Below are 23,095 nucleotides of genomic sequence, written 5' to 3'. Positions count from 1 at the left end.
TCACCTGAAGAGCCTTCATCTGTGTTTCAACCACCAAGTTTCTGTGATGGACCTGACTGAATATGTCGTCTGATATATCCTGGTGTGTCTTCTGACAGGAAGGGAGCTAATATGAAATCTATTCAACTATCAAGACCAGAAATCTCACATCTAGTATTATCCTTTTTACATTTTTTTTTGAAGATCCAACGGTCAAAGTAATGATCCTTATACACTAAAAACAAATAATAAAAATAACAAACAAACAAAAAAAAACCACCAAAAAACAGCCAACCAAACAGAAAAGCCAAACCCACAAATTCTACATCCCTGCTTGAGTGAGGGATGTCCAAACTATTGATCTGCATCCCAGGACTTAGCTAATTAAGGAGAATTTTTTGAACTGTGAGACAGAAATATATCCCAAAAAACGAATCACCAAAACAGTATTTCCATCAGGCTGCTCCATCTCCTGGATCCAGCAATTCTCCCCTGTGGCTGACAATGCTTTTCTTTGGGTTTTGCAGCTCGCAGGACACCTTTTGATTTCTGGTCTAACTCCATTCCACATTTTCCATGGAAGTTCCCCTCTGCTGCTGAGTCCAGTAACAAATTTGCCTTCTTTACTCATAACACCTGCTCCTTCTTAGTTTTCCCTACTCATCAAAAAGCAGTTTGCAGATATCAATGTGCAGATTTGCCTCCTGGCAGACTCACAGTTTACAATTCATGTTACTGACTTAGAAACTGAGGCACAGAATTCAGTCACTACAGCCCAACAAAGAACGTGTTCAGTAGAACTCAGGGAGCTGCTTTTATTCTTATTTACATCAGCTGCTCTATGTCTCTGTTCTTTTGTTAATTGTGGAAATTTATTCAGCACTGTCTTGCTTTCTACGAAAGGGAAGGCTTCCTGAGTGCATTAATTCGCTGCCTGGGAGAGGAAGGCTGGTGTGTGCAATTTTTTGAGGAGTTTACCAGATAAGGCCCCAAGTCCAAGCCAGACTTGCTATATTTATCTCTGATACAACTCTCAATTGCAGCAGTGATGTTACAGAAGCAGTTAATTTGGTGCTTAGGGTCCAAAGCAAGGTAAAGGCAACTTGATACTCGGTAATTTTGTATTATGATACATTGGTCAGGAAATTTCACTTTTAAAAGGCTATTTTGCAAGTACATCACAAGAAAACTCCTTTTCCTTGGTGTCAAGATGTTGCTTCCATGTCTCTTGGCACAGAGCAGTGTGTATTTGTCATGTTGTTGCAATCTAGAGCAAAGCTTGGGTCAGGTCAGATAATAATAAAATAAAAATCAGGGCCCCGCTGTATTAATTATGGTTACCTGTCTGTGCACAAACAAAAATGCTGATCCCAACACACACTGTGCACTCCAGCAGTGCCTCTGCAAACAGGGGTGTTCTCTGCCTGCCCAAAGCAACACTGCAAGTGTGGGCAGGGAGTTAAGGAGCAGGTAAAATACCTGTCCTTGTTTGACACCAAACTCGGGGGGAAAAGAGTTCTCGAGCCCTTGCCCTGTGTGGTCAGACTACAACAAATTAAGATGAGGTTACTCTGAACATCAGAGCTTAAGTCCAACTGAGGTATAGACCATGTGATAGTTGAGGCATGAACTGTTCTTCCTGCTCTCTGCTCTTTTTTTGTTTAAAAACAAAACAAAACAAGAACTCCTCAATGTCTAATTCTCCTTTTCTCTGAGGAATGACTGGTTTTTTTGGGCCTTTCCCTGGCTACTTCTAGCTCAGCATGTGTCCCTGTGGTGGAGAATGAGCCCTGCTCAAACCCCAGGTTTTGAAGTGGTTTCACTGCTTCAGCAAAGATATTTGTGGGGTTTTTTCCATATCAATTAATGCCTACAAGCACAGCAGGTGAAGTGCTTATATCCTGCTGTTTATGTTCCAATCCTGCACTGCTGTGAGCACACACACTGATAATATCACTTACTCTTGGACTTGTATTCCTTCACCTGTAACATTTTAGTTACAGAAACATAAAAAATCCATGATGACAGTTCCATCAATCAGCTGCTTTGGAATAGTTGTGACCTTCTTGTCCTGGCAGACCGAAGGTTAAAGAGCAGCTTTTTGGAAACAGATTATAAATCATTGTCTTTGGCAGCATTTTCAGTTGGATTGATGTTCCTTTCCTTGCTCCATCACTCAGGGCTGCTCCTAAGGAAGCTCTTTAGTGACAGGGTGAGCAGCTCCAGGCACCCCTTCATTCCTTGTTTATTCCTGAAGGTCCCCTGCTGTCCCCAGTGCTGTCCCCAGCCCAGTGGCACTGCGATAGTAAAGTGGGAGTACCCTCTGCTGGCGTGTTTTGTTCTGGGCTCCATCCCACAGCTCTCCAGTCTGCCTCTATTAACGCAGAGTTCATTACCCACTTATTTCCATAGACCCATTTGAGAAATTTATTCCAGCAAAAAATTTTATTCTTAAGTTATTTATGATGAAAAGCTATTTTATTCCTTCATTTCTCTTTGTTATATATATATATATATATATAAAGTATTTTATTGCATGAGTTCAAATGTTTGGTGACATCTTACTACGTTATGAAAGAAGCCATTCACAATAACATCAGGGTTCAGACCTAGAATACTGTTAGGGGTAGATTTCCCTTCAGAGGTATTTTTATACTTTAATAAGTTTTCCAATCCTACCTAAATTTTGTATTTTTCATCATAGTGTAACACACATAAGTTACTGTAAGTAATGTCTTTCCCTGCTTGGTGTTTAGGTCCTTGACTTAAATATTTTCTCCAGCAATATTTTGTCCAATCTTGGACAAAACATTCTATAATTCATTTTTAAATACTGATACTCTTGATCCCATGCATGTTACATGGAATGCTGATATTTCCAGGGATCACAGATCAACAGGAAGAGTCTTGAGGAAGAATCTGACAATAGAAATCTAAGGGGGATAAGTTTTGTCTTCTTTTCTACTGAGAAAGTAAATAAGAAAGAAAAATTTTTCTTCTGGAGAAACAACTGGGAGGAAAAGATTACCTTGGGCTAGAGGTAATATTTGGCTGCTGGATCCAGACCCTGTTCTGCCACTCTTAGGTGGAATTCCGAGAGCAGACTCTGGGATCTGGGCCCTTTGGGGAGTCTTGAATCCAATGGACACTTAGCACAGCTGGGAGAAAGGAGGAACTGCAGATGGAGATTAGAAATACCCTTCAGGTAAGGAAGGAGGAGACAGATTGTGCAGACATGGTTTGCCCATGGCTGTTCTGCCCATTCTCCCTCATTAAAAGTTCAGAACATCTTTAGGAAAGAACAGCCCAAGTTCTCTCTGGCCCCCAATTGTCCTGCTGTGTTTAACTTGCCTGCTGTCCACACATCTCTGGCACAGAGGAACCAACTGCCTTCTCTGGGACCTCTCACAGAGGTTTTTAGGCTGCTTTATAACGGAGCAGCTGTTGGACATTGATGGAAACCCACATAAAAACATGGCAGTTGCTCTTAAAGCTTCTTTAATCACCAGTGTCTAAAGCAAAATCTGGTACCTCTGGTTTCCATAAAATTCAGACCCATCTAGAACAATAAAGCTCTCACTGAGCAAGCAACACAGAAGAGATGAGGAAATAACACATTAGGCTGTACACAAAACAGTAAATTAATGTGTTTCTCTTATGTGTTTATCTCAAATAGTCCTCTGGAGGTCTGAAACAAAAGCCAGGCAGTGCTTGAGAGGTGTCAGACCTTTGGGACTCATTCCACAGCTCCACCACTGCACCCATCGATTGGGTAACAGCTGGGCTGCAGAGAAAAACAGCACAGCTCCATTTCCTCTCCTGTCCTTGACACTCGGGGGATCTCTGATGACTTGGCACGGCCCTGCTTGAATGTGTCACCTCGTGAGACAGCAGTTCTTGGGGACAGCACCTTCCAGAGGCACTTGCACCAAAGAGGAATTCAGTTCTGCACGTCCGTGTTTCTCCTGATTAGTGTTGGCTGTGAACGCTAAGCCACAGCTTTGCAGTTTACACTGCAGCCCCAAACCCCCAATTCTGACAAAAACAACCATTTCAAAATGCTTTGACATCTGCTTTTTCGCAGAAATGAGAGCTGCTTTCTGTTCCTGATAGCTCTGTCAATCTGTGACAGGTAGCTGTGAAATACCTGGTGCTTTACAAGTCCGACATAGTTGAAAGTTTGCAAGTCTGAAGCCGTGTGATCACTGCAGGTAGAGAAGTCTGTTAAACTAATAGACTTGGATTTCATTTCTGGGAGGGAGGTTGTACAGTTTGGATTGCTTTGCCTTGCTGCTCGGATTCCTATGTAGAGCCAGACATAAGTAGAGCTCACCTCAGCCTCTTTCTTATTTCTTGGATTAAAAATCATAGTGAAGTCGCAGATTTTTGACTCGAGATCATCGGGCTCCTTTTCTCGGGTCTTCAGATCTGAATGATTTGTTTCCAAGAGGCTTTATCTGTCTTTAACGGTGCTTTGTAAACGGAGTGGCCAAATCCAGCTGAGATCAAAAGGTTCCCGTCAGATTACGGGAGGGGGGTAAAGACCCCTCTCAGAACTCAGACACAGAGCTGTGGCATTAGCAAAGCAGACATCGGACTTCTCCTCTCCAACCATAACTACTGTCCCTTTCACACTCCAACAGGAGCCTTGTACCGTGTTACGATGCTGATATCCAGTATCCCGCTGTCATTTATGCTGGATAATTGCAAACTGCATGGAGAACATACATCTGTAGCACAGCAAATAGAAATGGGAAATATCCGTTAAGGTATTGGTCCAATAACGCATTTGTTAGGGGGTCATCAGAAGAGGGTAGAAAAAAAAATTGGTGCTTCTTGACTTGACACTTCCTAAAACCTTCTTTCATTTCCATCTTCCTCCTCATCCTCCCCAAAACAACCCTCACATCAAAGTGCTTGGACTGCAAAAATTTGCAATCTTGAAATACAATTCCACGATTGTTACATCTCCATCCCCAAAAGTCTCACCGGAGTCACCTAAGCTGTTTCCTTAGGATCTGCAGTCCCCCTTAAAGCAAATGAATGGTGCAGATGTTCAGCAAATTTAGGGATTTGGGACAATCTGCACTTTCCTGTTCCACAGTGCAGTGTCAACAGCACAGCCAATATTTATCATTCATTCTCAGCTATCAAAGGACAGGCACAATATTTGCCCACCTTTTTTGGATGACTGGTAACCTTTGGATGCTCTGTATTAAATTAGCTTTAAATAGCTTATTTTGCTGGGGATGTGGTGATTGAAATCCGTGTACCTGCTGGCACAGCGTCTAGGGGACTCACATGATCGGTCCTGCATTCCCAGGTTATTCACGGAGGCTGCAGCCAGGAGACAGCGCGTGTGTGTCTGGGAGAGGGTGGGGTGGAATATTCATGCCATTGGAAACACTCACGTTGTTACTTAACAACTCCATTAACCTCGTGTCACAAGTCATGACCTTGTGCTGACCCTGGCGGGCAAAGCAGCGCAGCTCTGAAGTACAGAACATGAAAGTGCGAGAAGGCAGGAGCAGAGGAGGAGCAAAGCTCGGCTCTCCGTGGAAGGGACTTGCCAAGGCGCTCAAAGCGCCGCCCAAAGGCCATCCCGCCCAGGCGCTCACTGCCAGCGATTGCCAGCGGGGCCTTCCGCAGAGCTCCGGACTGACACGGCCTGTCAGCCGGGAGAGTCCCTGTCGCGGACAGAGCAGAGGGGAGAGAGCCCCAGAGCACACGGACCGGAGCTTTACATCTTCTGCTCCTGTCCCTCTGCTCTGCAGCACAGCCCTGGAGGCACAAGTGCTGCGTTCTGAGCTCATCTCACTCTATTTCAAAAACTGGGGGAAGGAGAAAACTTCACTAACCAAAGATGCTTTTCCCGTAGCTTTTTGTCTCAGGAGTCTTTTTGACATCAGTGGTGAGATGGTCACAAGCCCAACTAATGTCAGCATCAGGAAATGGGCAAAGTGACCCCAGCTTTAAGTGAGAAGGAAGAAGGTGGGATCTGATTGGCTAGGGTGAAAGGGCAACAGGAATTTGTTTGGCGGAGTGTCATGGTTTGAGTAAGAACTGTTGCAAAAGTTCTGTGGGACCTGTAAAAAGGTACTTTGGGGGCAGGCTGGGAGTGTCGGTGAGAGCTGTGGAGAGGTGATGAGAAATTCCTCTTGGTGAAGAGCATCAACTCACAGAAGCTCAGGCAAAGTGCTTTTTTCTTCCTCTTATTTTCCATCAGAGTAGCAACACAAGTGGTGACACCTGAGGATGGACAAGGGTGGTTCAATGAGCATGTGAGGAATTAGTCACATGTTGTGCTGAGCACATATTTTGGTCAGAGCAGCTCAGTGCTCGAGGAACTCTGACCTGTGTGACCGAGGGCTTGGTTGCTGTTTGCCCTCTCCAGAAAACACCAGGACAGGATGTTTCTGAGGACTTTCCATAAAGAGCCTTTCTAAAATCCCTTACTTCAAAAAGAGGCCCTTGGTACAAGCAGAGATTGGCTTCTGTTCTGAAGTTTGAGGTTTATGAAAATTGGTGTTTCTCTTTGATTTTCCAGGAGTAAATAATTACAGGTTTGACATCCGCAAGCTTTTAAGTATGATGAGTCACACCTCCAGCTATGAGATGGTTCATAAAATTCTCACTAGCATCAAAATAACAAACACTAGGTTATTTTTGCTTTCTTCCTGGATTTGCACCCTTTAGGGTTCCAGGGTTTGGGTTTTCTCCTTTGGCAGTCTAAAGTGAGCTCCTTATTGCGAAGCCTGTGCACAGCAAATTCCAGGAGTGAGGTCATCCACAGGAGCTGGACAACTCTCAAGAATTGCAACAAAATCCCGACAACAAGCAAAGGAGGTCTGGCATGAAATCCTACCCGGTGCCCGTGTGCCAGCCCAGGAGGTGCCCCAATGTATGGAGTGCTGTGTTCTCAGCAGGGCTGTATCTCCTGTTTGATCTCCAGGAGCACCAGAGAGCCCTTCCCAGCTGACAAGAGCCAGGCCAGGCCAGCTGTGCCACGGACCCTCCTACTTCCCGCTGCCGATCCTGCTCGAGGCTCAGGGCTGCTGGCCCAGCTCTCCCTGTTTACGTGTTTCCAAATTCAGGGAGGAAAAGTGAATATCAAACAGGCCTGGCCCTTTTGAAGTGGTTAAAGGATGCTATCGGGTCCAGGGGTGTGCTGTGCCTTTGAGGCTTGTTTGTCTTTGCCTGGTCTCTCTGTGCAGGCCTTTAAGGAGCCATTCCACCCTTCAAAGCCATCCCAGTCCCAACGGACCAGCCCTGGCACCAGAGCCAGGGCTGGGTGTCCTGTGTCAAAACACTTTGCTGGGAGGTTTTCAGACGTGGAAGTTTCTTTATTCTTTTGCAATAAATAATTGGACTGAAATTAGTTACTGTCAACAGGAAGAAAATAAGGGACTTAGTTTGGTTTTTAAGGAGGAGGTTTTGTCCCTCAACACTGAGCTTCCTTTTTAATGTCAGCTGGAAGGTTTGGAGCCCTTTTCTCATACTCACACACGAGTAAGTGATGGTCTTAAAATGCATCCTACTCCTTTTCTCAGCTTTAGCTCTCTAACCAGGAGCTCGCTGTGGCTTTTGGCTGGATCCTCGAATCATTGTGTGCTCCTGCTCTCTCCTGGTCAGAGGCTGGAATTGCTACTTGAGCACATAAGTCGTGTTGGAAGGAGAAACTCAAAGCACTTGGGATTTCTTGTGGCTTATTTTAGGACTATCTCGCTTTGCCAAATCTTTTATAAGATTATAAAAAATCTTTTATAAGGGAAAGAAGGGCTTTTGCTAAATAGAAAGCAGTGAGGAAAATAAAATTTTGAAACTCCAAATTCTTAACGTAAGTGACAGTTTTGAATATCAATATTAGAAAAACAACAATGAAAAAAATTGCAATTCATTACTAAGAGCTTTTTTAAATCCAGGATCCGATTCTTTTTATAGGTTTGAGTCTTTTTATAGGTTTTCCAAGAACTAGAATAAAAGCAGCTCAGACGTAGAACCACAGAATAATTTAGGTTGGAAAAGACCCTCTAAATCATTAAGTCCAGCACTGCCAGGGCCACCACTAACCCATGTCCCCAGGTGCACATCTCCATGTCTTTTAAATCCCTCCAGAGATGGGGACTTACCTGGGAGCCTCTTCTCCTGCATCTGACACAAAAAGTCTGAAAATGAAAACAATCAACAATGTCTCTTGAGAGGGGAAAAAAAAAACAAAACAAAGGTTTTAAGTTTCATTTTCATCTTTTGCTTTTTGCTATAAAAATACAAAAAGTATCAATTCTGTTTCTGTAAATAATTTTAGATATTTTTATTTTCTAGGCAGCTCCTTAACAACTATTTTTTGTTTGTAGGTCAATTAGTTGTGCCCTGAATGGAAAGTAGCAGGAATTTTGCACTTTTATAGCGTTGTAGTTGGTGAGTCCAGGTAACCATGAGAGGTAGCAGGGTTGAAGTTTTAGAAAGAGATGGATTGTTTAGTACCTGGGCTTTACTCTTACTGTGAGCAGCCTTTTGGCTCCTACAAGATCTTCTTTGATTGCCAGATGCCCTGGAGACCCCTGAAAAGTTCAGGGTACAGCAACAGGGGGAAAACATCTTTTGTCCTCTGCTAAAATCATTTCCACATCCCTTTCCTTGCCTAGTAAGGGTTTCCTCTGTTGTTAAAAATCTCTGTTGGTACCACTGGGATGATTTTCATGTAGGAACAACCTCACAAAGGTTTGGACACCTGGTGATTGCACAGAGTGTCTCTAACAGATGAGATTCAGACATCAAAATGGTCAGCAATGTGAACAAGGTGGTTATGTTCTGGTATGGTTTGTTCTTACGCTTTGCTGTGTGATGTTTAGGAAGAGAGGTTGGAAGCAGCCAGAGATGTTCTGACTAATCTTCCCCAGATGATACAGAGTATATTGAATCCTGCAAAAAACCATCTCCTCCACAATGTGAGATTTCATACTTGATTAGTTATAAAGAATGGGCAGAGATTAGAGACTAATCTTTGATTGGATGCCTTTTAAGGGGGCAAAAATGTTGTGTGATTTTTTTTTTCCCTTGTAAGTATTGTCTTATACCAAAATATTCTCCTTCCCTATCTACCGTAATTTGTTTTAGAGTTGTTATCCTGGTTTTAGGGACATGGTGATAATTTCCATGACAACATAGAAAGATTCCAGAAACAGAGATTTCTGACTAAATATATGAAGGTTGTTGAAAAGCACAACTGCAAGAATTCTGCCAACTCAGTGGGAATAACAGACAGAAGAGTTAAGGTATGTGATCTCATCTTTGGAAACCAAAATGTTCTTTACATTGTGTTGATTTACTTCATGTGGGATGTATTTAAAATTGGTGAACAAGCATCTCTCCAAACTATAGCAATTTGCCCTTGATGTGCTGATGCCCAAAGCCTTGCTGGGTGTCAGGTCTTAAACTGGTCCTGATTCCACATGTAAATTCACAGAACTAACTCCCACAGAACCCAGGCTTTGTGACCTGGTGGCTGCAAAGAACTGAAATCCTTCTAACCCCCCATTTGAGCCAAGTGTAAAGCTGTGCTTGGATCCCACCCGCAGTTTAAACCTCACATTTAGGAATGTCCCAAAGCAGAGTCCCTGCCCCTGAGCTGCCACTGCCCCTGCTGGCTGAGGTACCTCTGCTGAGCACCCAGCTCTCTTAGTGTCACATGGGTTTCCCCCTGCATTTATAGGGGCTTTCTGGAATTCCAACCACCATTCCCTGTGACAGGAACACCTCCACTGTGCTCCAGGTGTTCTGGGACAGGATCCTTCAGCAGGTACCAGTTTACAAAGACAATAAGTCCCTGTGCCTTGCCCAGGGGTGGCACCAGGGCCAATGACATGCAGCTCCATGTTGGGGAAAGAGTTACTTTGGAATAGTTTATGGATTTAGAAAAGCCCTCGCTGGAAGTGATGTTGATTATCCCAGGGTCCTGCACCCACACCTGGCAGTGACTAACAGTTCCTAATTTATGCTAATAGCTTCCCCAGTCAGATGGGCATGGTTGGCCCTTCACACTGCCCTGCTCTTTTATTGTGGTTCCCCTCCAGAGATCACCAAACAATGCAGTTTAACTTGGGGGTTGTTCCTGGGAGAGAGCTGCCCACTCCTATCTTTCTACTGCCTCCATAAATGCTCCCTTTGCATGGCAAACAATGCAAATCAGGGCTGAATTTTTGCCTTCCCTAATTGCAAAACTGGTTACTCCTCTGTGTAAACAAGCTGATGGTGTTTTGTTTGCTGACAGAAAAAAAAAAAAAGAATTGGGCCAGTTTATATTTGGCAATGCTTGGGGTTTTGTGGGTGGCTCATGGGCTAAGCCTGATGGAGACATTTGGTTTCTATTGAATGTTGGAAAATAACAAGATTTTGGAGAAAAAAATCCTGAATCTTCTTGGTGTGAAGTGTTTGACTGGGCTCTGATCCCCTGATTTTTCTGCTGTTACATTAGTAAAACCTGAAGTAGCAAATGAAAACAGATTAATTGCATACTGTCATCCAGCAGCTTTGGTTCCGTTTTCCAAAATTTTCTGTAGCTACTCACATCTCTAAAAGGCTGTAAAGTGCCACAGTGCTCTATTGGTGGAATTCCATATATCTCTCCTTTCCTTCTAGAGGTAGAAATAATTCCAAAGGTGGAGGAAAAGGGACTTTTGCATTTATGTTTTTCTGTGTCAAGTCTTCCTGAGGAAGTCCAGAAACTGTGTATCCTTGGATATGGCAGCATCCAGGGACACCACTCCTATGTCTCCAGCACAGCACAAGATAATGCTTGGGTTTGGGGCTTGGGGGAAAAAACAGCTGGAAAGGGTTGGAGGCATGTGCTGCACTAGGGGAAGTCCTGGATTCTCCTGAATCAGTTCCCAGCCTTTCCTTGTTTATCCTGGTGTGCCTCAGGTTGCTCTGTTCCCTCTAATCAGACTTTCCACAGAGTTCCTTTGGTGGTGTCTGTCACATTCCAGGGAATTGTTCAGTCAGAGACACTCATTTTTCCCTGCAGCCTCTGTGCGTGTGACAGTGCTGGTACCACCTGTAAAGTCCTGGGATTCCCATATCCTGGTTATCCCAGGGATGGGAACTGGGCATCCTCTCTGCTTGGGTGTTTCAGGAACTGATCCAAAGAGAAACCTCTGGATGGACAACTGCTAAAGAGAATGTGACTCGGGGAAAAAGGTGATCCATCTTTTTTTACAACAGACTTGCAAACTGAATCAGCTTCCCGGATTTGCAGTGATCCAAAGGACATTGGCTTAGCCTCATGACTCCTTTTCATTCCATAATAGCCTGTGGGATTTAGTGATAAGGAACTGTCACTAAAGACTTGTCATCCTGAGCCAAAAATCTGTTCACAAGAAGTGACTCCTGCCAAAGACTTGGTTCTCTAAAGCCTCAGACTTTGGTCTCCAAGTGTTGTGGAATGTCATGGGCTCTAAATGCAGGAGGAAAACCATATTTGCAAGCAGAGTTTTCACTCGGTTCTATCAGTGGGGACACTGAGTAGTATAAATAAAGGAATTCAAGAACAGACTGTATTTAGCTCTAATTAAAGGGCAGTCTCAAAATTTGCCAGATTAAGTAAATAGTGTATTAGCTCTGTCTGTCACAGCCACGGACAGAGCAGTCCATTTGGAAGCTGAGTGATTTCCTGGAGGCACATAAAAAGTGTGTTTTACGTGGTATTTTACCACACAGAATTTGGGATGAGGAAAGTGCTACTTATACTCTGATTTAAGTGCCTGTTGCTCCTGTGCAGTTTGGGGTGGTTCTCTGTGGTGGCAGGGATTGCCCCTCGGGGATTCCAGTTACACAGCTCCCAGAAGCACTGGGCTGAGAGCAAGGGAAAACTTTGGGAGTGGTTTGAGGAAGTTACACCCCCAGCTGACTTTGCCCCTGGTGTCTCAAAACAAGAGACTCTGAAATACGGGGTGATTTGATAGAAAAAACCCCCCAGAAATATGATGCAGTTGTACCCCTGGCACTGCTACTGTGGCAACTCATTGGTGCAGCCTTGGCTGAGGGGTTTTGTGCCACTGAAAGAGCCCCTGGGGGCTTTGGTGCCCAGCCTTGGACCATCCACTGTTAGGGGTGTTATTTATCCCACTTGTGTTAATCAAAGAGATAAAGGTAAGCCTTAAAATATGTGGGCTAATCTGATCGTATCAAACCTATTTCAGATGAAAATTTAATTAAAAATGTGTAATCTCTTCATTAAAGGAACTAACAAGGCCTCTCATTATGCCTTCACAGTAGAAGTTCAGGCTGATGCAAGAAAACCTCTAGTAACATGAAGGGAGAGTTCATCTGTCCACACAAGATATTTGTCAGGCATTTGCCACACCAGAGATTTGTCCAGACTCTCCTTACAGGATCTTTTAGACAAGATTTTTCTATCTATTGTAAAAGGTTAATATATATGGTGTCTCCATATTAGGGAAAAATAGGCTCTCCTCTGAGGCACAATTCATCTCACCCTGGCAGAGATATATCCAGATGTCCAGGATAAGACAAAGTGTGCCCTTCAAGTGCTCATTTCTCCTAGTTGTAGAGAGAAGTTGGAAAACTAGCCTTCAGCCATATTTCTGTGTGCTCTGCAGACAGAGCTCCTGACACTAATTTGGGCTGTACACCCCTCAGGAGTGCCAGCAGACAATTCAACTCTTTACCTGTTAACAAGTACAGAACATTCTCCCTGTGGTTGTCTTTAATGCAGACGAATAATTTCAACCAAGTGGTACAACCTTAGACATAACTCAGGGAACTTTCATGACTTATGTACGGCTGTAGTGTCACCCAGGAAAAGACAGAGGAGGCAATTAAAAATTCAGGACAAATCCAAGGAATTCAGTAAGAAAACCCCCAGTGGAATTCCTGAGTCTAATTGCTTTGCCGTATTTTCCCTGTAATTTATGGCACTCTGTCCAAGCATTAACCATCCTGGCAGTGTTCCAGCAGGCTGACAGGGTACATGTTAAAACCCAGCCAGCCTTCCAAAGACATGAAGTTTCTCTTTCCCCATTCCTCCCTTCCTTTCCCTGTTGTATCTTCAAAAGGAGAAGGCCCAGTGGTAACTCCAAGCTGAGGACTGAGACTTTTCACAGCCTGGTCACATCTCTGCTCCATGAAGTGCTCAGTCCTCCAGAGATTTGGTCAAAGTCTTCATTTTAAAGTGAGGAAACAAGGATTTTTTTGAGGGAAATGTATTCTCCTTGGCTCTGGAACTTGCCAGTGCCAGGTTCTAAGCCAAGACTTCTATCAAACATGGCTGGTGTCCCTTGCTGTCTGCGTTAGCACTGTTCTGTGGGAATGGTGGTGCTTCACTTCCCCAGCTCAGGGGTGATCTTGTGTGACCTCCTACATGTTACAACAGACAACCGCAGATACAGAGGGTCACCTCCAAAGCCTTCAGAGGTCATGAGGTGTGATGTGCCAAGGGCTGCAGATGGAGGGTAAGTCCTGCTCTGTTCAGCTGGAGGAGACTGAGGGGAGACCTCACCGCAGTTCCAACTGCCTGGGCAGGGGCAGAGCAGGGGCAGGGACTGAGCTCTGCTCTGGGGGGACCAGGGACAGCAGCCAGGGAATGGCTGGAGCTGTGTCAGGGCAGGCTCAGGTTGGATCTCAGGCAAAGGTTCTTCCCCCAGAGGGTGGTTGGCACTGCCCAGGCTCCCCAGGGCAGTGGGTACAGCCCCAAGGCTGCCAGAGCTCCAGGAGGGTTTGGATGATCCTCTGGGGCACAGGGGGTGACTCTTGGGGCTGGGCCTGTGCAGGGCTGAGGGTTGGACTGGATGATCTTTGTGGGTCCCTTCCAACTCAGCACATTTCAGGATTCTGTGATAACAGAACCATTAGTGTGGAAATACAGGAGTGGTCCATGGAAGGTCCATCCATGCACACCTCCCTGACGTGACCAAGGGCTGTGTGAGCTCCCAGTGCCCACACACACTAGGCACACACTGACAGGCTCCTACACGGATAGTTCAGTCAGATCAGGAGAGAAAAATGATAAATGAGTGGTTTAAAAATGTGGCTAAACAGAGCTCCTCTTCCTGCACCAGGATGTACAAAACCATTGTGGGGAGCCTTGCTGATGGAGAGCTGGGATACACAATAAATCTCTAGAGTCTGGAAGCAAGTAGGCTCACAGTTTGTAAGCAGGAACATCTTTGGTTACCAGTAGGTGTCATTGCAGGTTTTTGGACACTGGCCCAGCACTTGTGACATGGCCACAGCCATGGCCAGGCTTCTTGGAACTCCACCTGCTCCTGCAGAGAGAGACCAGCTCCTCATTCCCCCACCCCTGGGAGTTCAGGGCCCTTTCTTCAGTAATTCCTGCTCAGTGTTTTTCCTTAGCTCACACATTCTCTTCAGCACTGCAATGGGTGTGTAGGAAGTAGCTGTGTTTCTTCTAGGCACACTTTCCACAAGCCCAAAGAGGGCACCTTTAGAAGGCCTGGGTCTACAGTGGAAATGCCATTTTGCCAACATTTCCAAGTCCACTGAGCAAATCTCAGATTTCAAAGATGTCCAGATGTATTTGACTGAGACTTGAATTAGAAAAATGACCTTTTTACTGTTGCCACACTGTTCTTTGGGTGGTTCAGTTCTCTGCCTCCATTCCCAGGAGAGTGCAGAATGTTTGTGTCAGTACCACAGAGACAAACAAGCAGCTTGTGGGGCAGGAACAAGAGCATGGAGGCTGCAGTGGGGGCACGGGGACTGTGTGTGTAACCCTACCCAAACATCCACCCCCCAAGCTCACATTTCCATGTGCAGCCTGCTCTGCCATGTGGATAGAAACCCACACTTGTATGGATCTTTGGTGGTCAGAGGTACAAACACACAGTCCCAGCTCCAGCCTCCTCTGGTGGGACAGGTTTCCTGCCCTCAGTGACTCTTCTGTCTCACCTCTGTGGGTGACTGGGGCTGTGGGAGGGCTCAGAGAAGGGTTCAGGTAGCCTGGAAGTGCCTTTGCTGGAATTCCTTTGCCAACACATCCTCAGGTCACATTCCCTGTTCCACAGCTGCAGCCCACTGAGATCCACACTGCTTCTGGAACACACCTTGGCCTTTCTCTTCCTGTGCTGCTTCTGACTGATCTGAGAAGAAATCCTTGTTCTCAGTCCCAAGGCACTTGTTCCTGCATTCTATTCCCATGGTCCAATTCCAGGACTGCCATTCACAGGAATGCCATTCTTCCTGAGGCTACTCTGATCCTCCTGGATGTTAATGGTGCCTCCCAGCTCCACAGCATCAGCAACTTTGACTCTGTGTTCTGACATCTGGTGCCAGGGTCGTTCCCAGAAATATTTTACAAGGTTGGTTGCAGGTCTGATTCTTCAGAAATGCGATTAAATGGCCCATTCCAGCCCAATCCTGCTCAGTCCTTTATGCTACCATTTATTTTTTTAAAGAGTGTTCTATGTACAGCAAAATTCTTACACCAAGCCTTGTCTTCTGTGGTTTAACTACTGATGCCTCAGCTGATATTCTGCCAAATCCTACCCTGCTGTCCACATAGCCCAGAGCAATGACATGTCCATGGACATCTTGTAAATCCTCTCTCCTTAAATCCCCAGGTGCTTATTGGGATGCCTGAGTAGGGGTAGCTAAAGCACATGGTTTGGGACCTCAGGAGTGGAATATGTTGGCCCTGAAGTCTGGAATAAAGAACACCCCTCCCACAGTCCTGCTGTCACTCACAAGTGGCACAACACTGCCCTGAGTTTTCAGTGCCACAGAACTGCCTCCATGGAGTGTGTGGAGAGAATGTTAAAGCAATGAGGCACAAATGGAGAATGAAGAATAATAATTTATTGTAGAATATATTAACCAGATTCCCAATGCTCAGGTTTGTGGGCTGTAGAGACCTGTCAGCCATAACCACATGACTGCCATGCACCTGCCCAGCATGTTCAGGGGGAATTTTGGAAAGGACGGTGTGGTTCTGCAGGGCAACTGCAGGTCTTTTCTTCTGTCCTTGTAAGCCCCCAGTGATCTGGGAACCACAGCTCTAGCTCTAGACAGTGTTCAAACTCCTTTGTTCCATTCTTAGAACTGGGATTAAAGTATCTTCCTTAAGAGAGGCTAGAATTTCAAGGCAAAAATTTATTCAACAAGGTGATCCACTGAAATCAAATGAAAAATCTGATGCATACAGAAGTACTGGTAATAGGAGAACAGGTTTACAATGGCAAGGCTCTCTATTTTTTGCTTTATAATGCCTTGAAATACGATGGTACTAAATTTATGTCTTTAAAATTTTTGGACTTCATAAAACTCACATAATGGACTAAGCCAAGCAGCTCCTTAGAGTTCATTTTATTTCCTGTTCTTTTCTTTACAGGTAGGGATGACATCTTTATTGGGACATCTGGACTTGCTGCAACACTGAGAGGTAAATTAGGCATAAATAGTCAGAAGAGCACTCAGAGATCTGGATATTTGTGTAGCTGCCATCAGCATCAGAAACAACAGTAAAGCAAAGGGAGAGAAACACACCAAGGAAGGAACATAACCATAAAACTGAGTTTAAATAGTATGGCCTAAATTTTCTGTGACTGGTTTCATCAGTCACTCCCTAGTAGCTTTTATACCCTGCTAAATGACAGCACAGGGAGTCTTGTTTGTTTTGATGTGACAGCTCTTTGCTAGACCTGGATTTGTGGGCAGGCACAGCTCCTGCCACCACTGGTGTTGTGACAAATGTGCTGCTCTGGAGAGCTGAGCTGTTCCCAGGACACTGCTCGTGCCACATCTCCAGCTCCCAGCACAGCAAGTGAGCAGCACTGGTGAGGCTGCTCCTACCCCAGAGCATCCACTGACCACTGCTGCAGCTCTGAGGGCAGGGGATGGGGCTGCTGATGAATTCAGGCTCTGTTCTGCTTCTTAAATTCTTGTGGGGAGATTATTTGCTTTATGGTACCATTCAAAAGCGGTGGGGAGGTAACTCCTTTTGCTGTGTGTTTTTCCACTGATGTCGAGCAGTGCTGTGTGATTATACGGGCGATGCTTTGTTAATTATGACCACTTAGAAAACAATCCCACTGCATTGTCTCTGTGCTGGGTGGGTGAGGGTGTGAGCATTTCCAGAGTGAATTCCCAGCTGTGGAGCTCCAAGGCCATGTCCAGCTCACACCACACAGCGTGGGGCAGCGAGTCCTCAGGGAATGTCGACCAAACCAGCTCCAAGACTGGCAGCAGCAGGGCTGTGTTAGCACAGGGCTCCTTTTTGCAGTGAAATAGGGATTATTAACTGGAATGCAGCTCTCTGCTAAAGGAGCTATGCTGCCTCTGGGTCTGTATGGATGTACCAGCATGGCCAGGGGTAGCTCACCACCTTCTGTACCACAGAAAGGTACTGCTGCACCTGCAAATAATCTATTGGGTTGTTGCTGTAATATCATAGTTGTTTTATGACAGTCCAGTAGCCCACAGCTGGATTAGGACTCCCACAGCTGGATCAGCACTCCCACATCCATCCTATCAGTCTGGTGCTGCACAACAGGGTACTTGATATCCTAAAGCCATCAATCCCAGTCACTAGGAATTCCTGTGCCAGGATGAATCTCACTGGGCTATTCCTGGAAAGTGAATGCAAAATATGCATGAGGAGTTTAAAGCAAATCAGAGGGCACCAAACATGCAGAGCTTCTGTTTACACAACTCCAAACTTTTTCCATGTGACTTCATGGAGATGGCCAGCAGACTCCAAGGCTTCCTCTGCAAGACTCTCTCTGCCATTGCAGATGCATCTGGGCTTTGGGAACATGGGTGCCCTGTTTCTTCTGCCTGTGTGAAACTGCCTTCCCAGCCTCAGGAATGGCTTCTGCTGGGGGAGATCTCCAGGCTGGGTAAATCCTCACTTAATAAAAGCCAGCAGCTGGATTTCTTTTGATCCACACGACTCTGGTGGTGCTACAGCAATTTACACCACTTGAAAATGTGGCTAAGGCACATATAAAATAAAAAATCCCAGCCTGCACATTTGCAACAGGAAAACCTGTGTGAAAGCAGCTCTGTCCCAGCCCTGCCCCTTGGAGAACACTCCTAAGGTGAGAAGGAGGCAGGCTGCCAAGCCCGGCCCTGTGTTAATTCAGCTCCCTGAGACACATTAGTCTGGGTTTCTACTTCTGGGATTTACTTTCCTCAGAACAGTTGCTCAGTCTTAGGTTTAATGAGAAGCTACAGAGCTCTTGTAGCTTTTGTTTGTAATTAGAGAGCAAAGCCTAATCCCCACTTCCTGCTCTATTAATAACAAACTATCAGCTCTTCTCCACACAGGAGAGCAGCAATTGAATATTGAAAACAGGGACACCTGCCTTGCACACAGGGGCTCTGATCAACAGATCTCACAACACTTCACAGGGGAAGGAAATATTTTAATTCTGTGGGAACTGAAGCACAAGGGTGGGACAACCTGAGCACCACTGAGTGCTCCTGTTCCCTTGGATTGCTTGGTCTGGCACTGGCAGGAAAACAAGCCCCAGAGACAGGGAATGTGAAGATGTGGGGCCAGAGGAACTGGTAGTATCCCACAAAGGATGTTCCAAAATACACAGAGGGGTATCAAATGTAAAGAGATACAAACTAGGATCTTTAAGTTCAGCTCAAAGGCTGAAAACTGGTGGGTCTGACCCAGGGAACTTTCATATGGCCCGTTTTAGAAATAAAATGTTTGGAGCTGTGGGCAGGAGTTTGACCTTTTCCTAACTCACAAGAAACGTAGAACTCCTAAAAAGATTTCTAGAACCCTCCTCAAGGAGCTTTATCCTGAAAGCTTTAGGAGCCACGTTTGCCTTAAAAATAGGATTTGTACCTCTGAGCCCCCAGAAACGCTCCCTGCCCAGCCTGTCTGGCTGCATCATTCACCACTCCAAATCCAGTGTTAGCAGCTCTGTTACTTAAATCTTTCTGAATCCTGGTGACAAACTGGCCTGAGGATTTCCTGCCATGAAAGGAGTTTGTTTTTTTCCTGCAGCTTAGGGACAAGTGGTGTTGAGCAAGAGGATTTGTCAGCTGATTCCCTTCAGACATTTGTTATAATTTGGTGGGAAGATGCAGAATTTACTATTCTCAGCAGTAGGCTGAGCTCCCAAACCTCTCTGTGTTCCTGCCATCCTTTGGGGAGGAGGATGTCCTGGTCTCTGCCCCTTGGGAGGGGGCTGTGGGGCATAAATTGTAGGGTTTATTGCCTTGATGTGCACTCAGTTAGTGCTGCCATGTGCCTGTCACACCCCACCACATACCAAAACACCAGCCCCCAGAGCACGCAGTGCCTTTGCTCTGATGTGTTTTAGGGAGAGAAACAAGGAATTAGGGTGGACTGAATAAGCCAGGGAGGTTGAGGTTGTTGTGCCTGGCTTAAGAGGCAGTGGTATAATGCATTTAGTTAAGTGTTTGTGTACCTGTTTATGCTCTCTTTTTTTTCTGAATCCCTGTATCAGTGATTAGAAGTTTATGTTGATTGGCAAAACATTAAATAAGCAAAAATTCCCCAGATGGAAATTTTGCCCATGGCAGACAAGGTGAAAACTACATGGAAAGAGATATATGTGATGCCCTGACATGCAGAAATATGTTTGGACATGGTGAGAGCCATGAATGAGGATTTGGTCCTGCAAATGAAACCAAAGCAAGCCATTTCTTTGTGTAAGAAATGATGTGAGATCAGGTTAGTCTGACAAACCCAATGAATTGGAAATCTGATGAGGTTGCAAACTGAAGTTGGCTGTGCTCAGTGGAGCCCTTTAGAGGAACAGAACAGACCTGGGAGCACAGGAAAAGATCCACACAGGAAGGAAAAACAAACACAATGAGTACCCCCAAAGGAGTCCCAGCTCCTGAGCTTGCAGGGTGCAGGAAGGACTGAGGGACTTTGTGTCTGGGCAGGGACACTGTGAGAAACTCCTGTAGCGTGGGAACTGTGCCCACAGCAGAGCAGGAACTCCTGGGAGAGGAGAGGCAGGAAGTCCTTAAAGCCACACACCCTGTGCCCATGGCTCCACTAGGGCCATCCCAGCTGGGCTGAGGTGCCTGGGAAACCATCCTTCCCATTTCCCTGGGTGTCCCTGTGCTCCTCTGGCTTCACCAGCTCACCATCCACGCTCCCCCTCTCCCATCTCTCCCACACTTTGACCTCACACCATGGAACTGTCAGAGTGAGGAAACAGTTTGAGCTGAAACATTCATTCCACATTACGTGATTCCAGATTAAAGGCAGGAAACGTTTAACCCTTTGACAGCCTTCTCCCCTTATCCTGTGATGCCTTGGCTCCAAATTCCTGGCAAACCCCATGGAAATAGGTGGTGAGCATTGATGGTTTTTGGATGTATGTCCTTGTCTTACCAGGGGCTCTTACAGGAGTTCAGGGGTGTCTGGGCTTTGCAAACTGAACATTTGCCCTCAGCCCTACTCCCAATTCTTGGGTCTTCCAGTGCTGAGACGTATTTGCAGTGTGGGGAAAATGTGCACTGCCAAAAGTACAAAGAGATGAACCTCTGGCTCCATGTGTTTCACTTCACTCCCCAGTTTGAGGTTCATAAGCGCAAAAGGCTGAAATTAAAACTATGGAAATAAATAAAATGAGGACTCAATGCTTAGCAGTCAGGATTTAGAAACAAAACCTCTTGCTTTCTTTAAATAACACCAGCAGAATAGCACTTACATAGAAAATGTATCACTTCACAGCCCTGACACAAACACGTATTTTGGGTTCTAAAAGCTGCTCTTTTGGCAGATCATGGCTCTCCTGAGGGCCAGTTCCTGCTCTCCAGCACTGACTGATGAGCACTGCTCAGAGGTATTTGCTATTTGGGGCTGGCTCTTGGACTCTGGACTTCATAGGTGGTCTTGGCAGCTGAAAGGGTGGCTGAGAGTGGCGACTCCAACCCTCCATTCCCTGCTGGAGCTGTCCCAGCATGTGCACTGAGAGCAGCCATCCCACTGCAGCCCTGCAGGAGCAGGGGTGACTCTGCCCCGGGGGGACCCATGTGGGCCAGGAGGTGCCCAGGCCCTGGGGTTTCCCCGCTGTTCTGAAGGATGGAGATGGGAAACACCCCATGGCTCTCCAAGGCCTGGGCTCTGCTTTTCCATGTCAGCAGAGCAGCTCCAGATGAGGAGTTCACAGAAACAACATTTTGATTCAGGCTCAGAGAGCCCATGGTTTCCCAGTAACCATTTTCTGTGCATTGGGGAGGTTCTCACAAGTGTTGACCTCCCCCAGCATTCCCAGACAGAGGGATGGGAGCACAGACTGTTGAGGCAGAGCTGCCATCACCACTGACTCTGTATCCAGCACTGCCACCAGCTTGTTACCTTTCCCAGGGTTTGAGGGAGGCTCAGTCTCTCTTACCAAAAATCCAATGCACACAGCAACATAATTTAAAGATTTTATTTCTCCCCCTGCTCTTTGCTGACAGCCCCAGAGCTGCTGAGGTGTGCACAGTGTACCTTGTTCTGCTGGGTAAAGAGTGAAATCAAAATGAAATAAAGACTCTTGCTCATTCAAACTCATAGACCCCCAGACTGGTTTGGGTTGGAAGGGACATTAAAGAGCATGTCATCACACCCCCTGCCATGGGCAGGGACACCTCCCACTAGCCCATGTTGCTCCAAGCTCCGTCCAGCCTGGCCTTGGACACTTCCAGGGATGGGGCAGCCACAGCTTCTCTGGGCAATCTGGTCAAAGCCCTTTGCTCAGAGAGCACGAGTACAAGTTTCAGTCCCCAGCAAAAGTAAAACCACGATCTTCACCAAAGAGAGGCAGGCAAGAGAAGAGGCTGTTGCACTTCAGTGGGATATTCCAAAATAGTTCCGCTTTTTCCTCATGGCACAGGAAAATACTGAGCTTTGAAGTGAACTGCAGTGCAGAACACTGTGAGGAGTGGTGGCTCCTGCAAGCATCTGGAAACCTGGATCCCAGTCAAAAGTGACATAATTCAACCCTCTTTGTGAGAGTTCAAAGCCCAGAAAAAGCCCAACCTCTGCTTATCTGGTGAGCTTTGTAACCAGCAGAGAAGGTACAGTGTGTCTCCAGATTCAGCAAAAAAACCCCTGATATCTTTTCAAAATGACTGGTTACTGATTGTGAGTGTTCTGCATGACTGCCCAGAGAGAAGAAAAACGTCCTTAGGAACAGTCTCCACAATCATCCATAATAACAGAACAAGGCATCATCTTCAGAAAATGTGCAGCTTCCCCCTGACCTGCCTGAGGAGACTGGAAGTGTCTCTGTGACGAGATCCAGAGCCCGAGACTTGAAACCCATTTGGATAAGAAGGAAAATGTAAAAAATGTATCTTCTAAAGAAAAGGAGATTGATATGACAGCTCCTGAACGAATTGGGTTCCAGGGTTTACAGAGCCCATCAGCTCATCTCTCTGCTTCATATTTGGTGGTTTTCCATCTGCAGGAAAAACTGAAGTACCATCATTTAGGATGAACTTTGTCCACTTCACGATGGACGAAGTTATTGGATCAAAGGAGGCTGACAGATGAAGGGTAACTAGAACTGGGTTTGCTGCTCTGCTTTCCATGCTGCTGTTTATTCTAAAATCTTCAATAATGGGCAAAAATCTGACAAAGCAGAAAATCCCCAGCTGTCCTGAGCTCATCTACCACTTGCACAGCTGCTTAGAGAAGAGAACCTGCTTGGCTGAACCAAAGGGATTTCAGAGGGAGCAGCAAAACTTAAGAACTGAGCAGGTTTAAGTGAGCAATGACAATATTAATGAGCTCAATATCAAGCACAAAACAAGGGAAGGAAACATTGGGATAAGCCAGTGGGAGCACTTGGGGAGAAATGGCAGGAATTCAAGAATTTGTCTAAATACAGAGTTGTATTGACTTCATTTAGCTGTGCTGTAAAATGGTTTGGGTAAATAAGGTCAAAAGACTAAGTAGACACTTTTCTTTCTCTATAAACCATGTTTGGAGTTCAAATATTGGGAAATAAATTTGAAACTAACCAGCAAAAAATCTGTTTCTAAACCAAAGGAAGAAGAATTGAGGAAGTTTTTGCTTGCTAAGTTAAATGAGAACAAAGGCATGAATGGAGAGGGACAAAGAAGGCAGAGCCAGTGAGAACAGGGTGGGGGG

The 23,095-nt window shown here is 45.7% G+C and overlaps 1 long non-coding RNA gene across 3 annotated transcripts in view; it reads left to right on the top strand.

Annotated features, from left to right (window-relative positions):
* Nucleotides 1-23,095, top strand: part of LOC113956117 — a 35,111-nt gene that overhangs the window by 8,256 nt on the left and 3,760 nt on the right. For 2 of the 3 annotated variants that reach the window (XR_003530752.1, XR_003530753.1), the window contains exons 6-7: nt 9,117-9,254; nt 11,003-11,175. This is a non-coding gene — a long non-coding RNA (uncharacterized LOC113956117). The remainder of the gene's footprint in view (nt 1-9,116; nt 9,255-11,002; nt 11,176-23,095) is intronic. The other variant, XR_003530754.1, reaches the window with a different exon arrangement.

This window comes from Corapipo altera, unplaced genomic scaffold, assembly GCF_003945725.1.
Source record: "Corapipo altera isolate COAL_440 unplaced genomic scaffold, ASM394572v1 326, whole genome shotgun sequence".
In the NCBI taxonomy this organism is placed as follows: Eukaryota; Metazoa; Chordata; class Aves; order Passeriformes; family Pipridae; genus Corapipo; species Corapipo altera.
This window is presented reverse-complemented; position numbering and strand designations above follow the sequence as displayed.